Below are 6,251 nucleotides of genomic sequence, written 5' to 3' on the forward strand. Positions count from 1 at the left end.
TTGCCAGTGGCAGACACGATAGTAGGTTTTTAGCTGATATCTGACATGCTCTTCTGATCATTTTAGGCAACTCGTACCAAAGAACAAACTAACCAAAAAAAAAAAAAAAAACAAACCAGATCTCAATACTTACTGGCTGGGGTGATTGATCCTGACCATCAAGGAAAAGTGGAGTCAAGGAAGAGTATGTCTGGAACACTGGAGATTCTCTTAGGCTGCCTCTTAGCCATCCTGTGTCCTATGATAAAAGTTAATGAAGGACTTCCCTGGTGGTGCAGTGGTTAAGAATCCGCCTGCCAATACAGGGGACACGGGTTCAAGCCCTGGTCCAGGAAGATCCCACATGCCGTGGAGCAACTAAGCCTGTGCACCACAACTACTGAGCCTGTGCTCTAGAACCTGAGAGCCACAACTACTGAAGCTCATGCACCTAGAGCCTGTGCTCCACAACAAGAGAAGCCACCGCAATGAGAAGCCCGTGCACTGCAATGAAGAGGAGCCCCCGCTCGCTGCAACTGGAGAAAGCCCACGCACAGCAACGAAGACCCAACACAGCCAGAAAAAAAAAAAAGTTAATGGAAAACTACAACATCCAATATAAACTGGATTGGTAATGGCTGAGACCCTGCTGGAATGAAGGTTTGGTTTACTCCATCATGCAAGATTATGATCAGCTGTACTGCTTGCTGAGGGAAAAGAAAATATGAAATATAGTAGTGAAAGAGAAAAGTAATAAATACCAGCTATGACCACATGACCAGTTGTAGAAATGAGGACTGTAGTATTTATGACTGTTTCTTCCTTGCTTTGATGTGAACATGTTTGTAATATATATTAACCAATACATTTTTATTTTTATTTTCCCAATTCTCCTACTATCTAACATAGGATGTGTTAATAGCAGTTAACTTTATATCTCAGTGTTTAAGTTAAAGGCTATCAGAGTGTAACTCAGCTAGAAGAGGACTGAGCATCATTCAATAATGGACAAATGTTACACATGAGCTTCCGAGTAGCCTTTTTTGGGAAAAGGGTTTGCATTTTTCTGCTATATGAGGAATACCTGCATCATGTTAAATGGAAGCATGATTTTTTTTTTTTTTTTTTTTGCGGTACACGGGCCTCTCACTGTTGTGGCCTCTCCCGTTGCAGAGCACAGGCTCCGGACGCACAAGCTCAGCAGCCATGGTTCACGGGCCCAGCCGCTCCGCAGCATGTGGGATGTTCCCGGACCGGGGCACAAACCCGTGCCCTCTGCATCGGCAGGCGGACTCTCAACCACAGCGCCACCAGGGAAGCCCTGGAAGCATGATTTCACTATTGTCTTTATTTGAAAGTTAAATGTAGTTTGTTTGTTTTTTTAAGCATTTATATACATGCCAGGGTGACGGAGCGTGGACTGTGGTGGTTTTGCTGTGTCACCTTGGTTAAACTTGAAGCTACATTTTCCAAAGTTATATTTCGTGTGTGGTTCCAAGTTATAGTTGGTCAAAAGAGGAATTCTGTGAAATTTAGGAGGCAGAAGTGAGACAGCAGCCATTATTCTCTAATGGTCGTTTTGTTGTCCAATGTGGTAACAGATGGATGCAGAGGTGTCCAACAGTTTCCAGCTGGAACTTACTCTCTTCTGTTGCATGTCCAACTCTTCTTCCCAACTCTTGGCCCTGCTGACACACCCCAGATGTTTGGCTGAGGACCCCCAGACGTGGCAGCAGCTTCCCATATATCTCGCTGGGAGCTCCCCCTTTCCAGCCCCTTCAGCAGCTCGACATGCTTGGCTTCTCAAAATAACCAGTTGGTGATGCCTTCTCTGACGCTCCAACTTTCTGCAGCTTCTCCCAAAATGTAGGGTCTATTTTTCCATAATAAATCCTTTATCCCATAACACTTGTAATCACTGGAACTCTGATGGATACAGACAAAATCAGAAACATCATGTGCAACTTCTCAAAGTAGCTATAAAGGGAGTAGGCCTTCCATTCTTTATCCGTTCTTTCTCCCTGCTGCCTGGAATGCAGAAGTGATGGCTGGGGCTCTAGTAGCAGTTCTTGGACCATGAGGGAGCAGTCACATTCCATGGATGGAGGAATAGCAAAAGAAGAAGGCTGAGTTGATGATTGGTAAACCACAACCTGCTTACTTCTGGCTTTTGTTTACATGAAGAAAAGTACATTTCTGTTTGGGCAACTCTAAGTCAGGTTTTATATCAGTCACAACCACTCTAATTTCAAATTTTCTATCACTCATAGCCCAAACTAATCTTAACTGAAATAGTACCTGAAGACCTTATTTGTTCTTTTTTATTTGTTACATGTTACGTCATCCTATTAATATACCATATTATATTTAACCATTTCTCCCTGTAGATGGGCACTAAGGTTATCTCCAATTTTTTGATGTTATAAATGATGATGCAGCAAATATCTTTGGGAATACACCTTTGCCCTTCCTTATTTACCAGTCTCTCCCTCCACCCATCTGTAAAGCCCCTCACGGAATTTTACTGTTCCCCGTCTTTGTATCCCTAAGTGCCTGGAACACTATAGCACTCCAAGCATGTTTGAGCATGAATGGATAAAGGAATGAATGCCACATGGCTCTAGCCACAGTGCTGCAAGCCCTTCCCAACTGCTGGTCCTACTGACCAAGTTCTTACCTAAAAGCCACATCCTACAACCACCCTGAGCCCAGGAGATACCTACACAGCCCCAAGATGCAAGCTAATTTTGGTCTTAATATCAAGTCCATGCTTTTTATGCCTTCATGCATCTATCTATCCATTAATCCACCCGTCCATCCATTAATTTCTTCAACGAACAGTTATTGAGCCTCCCTATAATATACCAGGCATTAGTGTCTGATGCTAAGGATGCAATAATGGAAAAGAGTGAAAAAAATAATGGAAAAGTCCTTGCACTCAGAGAAGTCTTGGCCTAGTGGGGAAGCCAACAGGGGACAATTATAAGGCAGAGGGACAAATACTCTGATGGGATAAGGTCCATGTGTTGTGGGTAGAGAGGAGGCCTTTCAACACAGACAAGGCAAGGGGGAGAGAGAACACAGAATTCTTCAAGGGCAGCTTCTCTGAGTGGTGGAGGAAGGTAGAGGGTATCCCTAGGAAAAGAGAACAAGGCCCATTTGTGGAGAGTGTGTCCTGCAATTGCCTTTACCTGGACTTAACCTTCTTGAATCTTGTCCCTGATCCCTGGTGACTCAGAGACACCCCGTGCGATGTTAGACTCATAACATCACTTCCTTCTCTGTTCTTTAATAGTATTATGTTCTTTTTTTATTTTTTTATTTTTTATTTTTATTTTTTATTATTATTTTTTTTTTGCGGTATGTGGGCCTCTCACTTTTGTGGCCTCTCCCGTTGCGGAGCACAGGCTCCGGATGCGCAGGCTCAGCGGCCATGGCTCACGGGCCCAGCCACTCCGCGGCACGTGGGATCCTTCCGGACCGGGGCACGAACCCGTGTCCCCTGCATCGGCAGGCGGACTCTCAACCACTGCGCCACCAGGGAAGCCCTGTTCTTTTTTTAAAAAAAAAATCTTAATTAGAGTATAATTGCTTTACAATGGTGTGTTGGTTTCTGCTTTATAACATAGTGAATCAGCTATATATTTACATATATCCCCATATCTCCTCCCTCTTGCATCTCCCTCCCACACTCCCTATCCCACCCCTCTAGGTGATCACAAAGCACCAAGCTGATCTCCCTGTGCTATGCGGCTGCTTCCCACTAGCTATCTATTTTACATTTGGTAGTATATATAAGTCCATGCCACTCTCTCACTTCGTTCCAGCTTACCCTTCCCCCTCCCCATGTCCTCAAGTCCATTCTCTATGTCTGTGTCTTTATTCCTGTCCTGCCCCTAGGTTCTTCGTAACCTTTTTTTTTTTTTTTGATTCCGTATATCTGTGTTAGCATACGGTATTTGTTTTTCTCTTTCTGACTTACTTCACTCTGTATGACAGTCTCTAGGTCCATCCACCTCACTACAAATAACTCAATTTTGTTTCTTTTTATGGCTGAGTAATATTCCATTGTATATATGTGCCACATCTTCTTTATCCATTCATCTGTTGATGGACACTTAGGTAGCTTCCATGTCTTGGCTATTGTAAATAGAGCTGCAATGAACATTGTGGTACATGACTCTTTTTGAATTATGGTTTTCTCAGGTATATGCCCAGTAGTGGGATTGCTGGGTCATCCGGTAGTTCTAGTTTTAGTTTTTTAGGGAACCTCCATACTGTTCTCCATAGTGGCTGTATCAGTTTTACATTCCCACCAACAGTGCAAGAGGGTTTCCTTTTCTCCACACCCTCTCCAGCATTTATTATTTGTAGATTTTTTGAAGATGGCCATTCTGACTGGTGTGAGGTGATACCTCATTGTAGTTTTGATTTGCATTTCTCCAATGATTAGTGACATTGAGCATCCTTTCATGTGTTTGTTGGCAATCTGTATATCTTCTTTGGAGAAATGTCTATTTAGGTCTTCTGCCCATATTTTGGATTGGGTTGGGTTTTTTTTTGATATTCAGCTGCATGAGCTCTTTGTGTATTTTGGAGATTAATCCTTTGTCAGTTGCTTCATTGGCAAATATTTTCTCCCATTCTGAGGGTTGTCTTTTTGTCTTGTTTATGGTTTCCTTTGCTGTGCAAAAGCCTTTAAGCTTCATTAGGTCCCATTTGTTTATTTTTGTTTTTATTTCCATTTCTCTAGGAGATGGGTCAAAAAGGATCTTGCTGTGATTTATGTCATAGAGTGTTCTGCCTATGTTTTCCTCTAAGAGTTTTATAGTTTCTGGCCTTACATTTACATGTTTAATCCATTTTGAATTTATTTTTGTGTATGGTGTTAGGGAGTGTTCTAATTTCATTCTTTTACATGTAGCTGTCCAGTTTTCCCAGCACCACTTATTGAAGAGGCTGTCTTTTCTCCACTGTATATTCTTGCCTCCTTTATCAAAGATAAGGTGACCATATGTGCATGGGTTTATCTCTGGGCTTTCTATCCTGTTCCATTGATCTGTATTTCTGTTTTTGTACCAGTAACATACTTTCTTGATTACTGTAGCTTTGTAGTATATTCTGAAGTCAGGGAGCCTGATTCGTATTATGTTCTTTATCTTCTTTATCCCCTCTCACTGCCCCATCTTTCTCCCCAAGCTTGGACTTCAGTTTGTTTCCTTACTTCAAGCCTCTTTTAGTTTCCTAGGGCTGTTTGTGGTACAAAGTACCACAATCTGGATGGCTTCAACAACAGAAATGTATTGTCTCCTAGTTCTGGAGGCTAGAAATCGGAGATCAAGGTGTCAGCATGGTTGGTTCTTTCTGAGGGCTTTGAGGGAGAATCTGTTCTCGGACTTTGTTTGGCTTGTAGATGGCATTCTCCCTGTGTCTTCACATTGTCATCCTTCTGTGAGTCTCTGTGTCTACATTTCCCCTCTTTATAAGGACACTAGTCATATTGGATTCAGGCCCACCCTAATGACCTCATCTTAAATTAAGTTGATCATCTACAAAGACTCTCTTACCTGAAAACGGGGTTTGCCTCTTGGTGGGTGTCAAGCCAAAAGATAAACCAAGCTAAAGATCAGGAGAAGGAAGCTTTTATTACTTGCAGCAAGTAAGGAGAACACCAGAGATCCTTCCCAAAGCAGCATCTCCTTGAACACCAAAATTGGGGAAGTTTTAAGCTAAGGGTACGTGCATATTCATGAAGGGGCTGGGTGGTGTTTGCAAAGTCATGAAGGGGCTTGAGTGGAGGTAAATTCAATGTAGAGTTGAGGCAAAGGTTGACAGAGTCCAAGCTTTAGTCGATTGAAGTCACAAGGGTCAGAAAAGGTCAACTTCATCATTCCTTAGGTTCCGACCAGTCCGGGGTCTTAGCATGTAGTTACCATCCTCCAGCTGGTTGGGGACCTTAGTTCCTGTAGAACAACTCAAAGGTGTGTATCAGGTTGTTATGTATATTCCTTGAGGAGGAACTAGGACTCTGTTTTATTGCTGAACTATTGTTTCTTGAGTGCTTTTCCTCTTTTCCTGCATTCCTTTGTTCTCTTAAGATCATTAATTTCTGAGACCTGTTCAAGGGCAAGCATTGTGGCCAGGCTTAGATCACAAAATGGGCTTAGGCAAAAAACGGCTTCCCTTATGGCAAGAAAGCCACACCTGGTTTTCTTTCTCCAGGGACCCCTACCCTATCCGCTTACCACTCTACTTCCAAATAAGGTCACATT

Source organism: Mesoplodon mirus (genome assembly GCF_964341445.2).
Source record: "Mesoplodon mirus genome assembly, chromosome: 1".
In the NCBI taxonomy this organism is placed as follows: Eukaryota; Metazoa; Chordata; class Mammalia; order Artiodactyla; family Ziphiidae; genus Mesoplodon; species Mesoplodon mirus.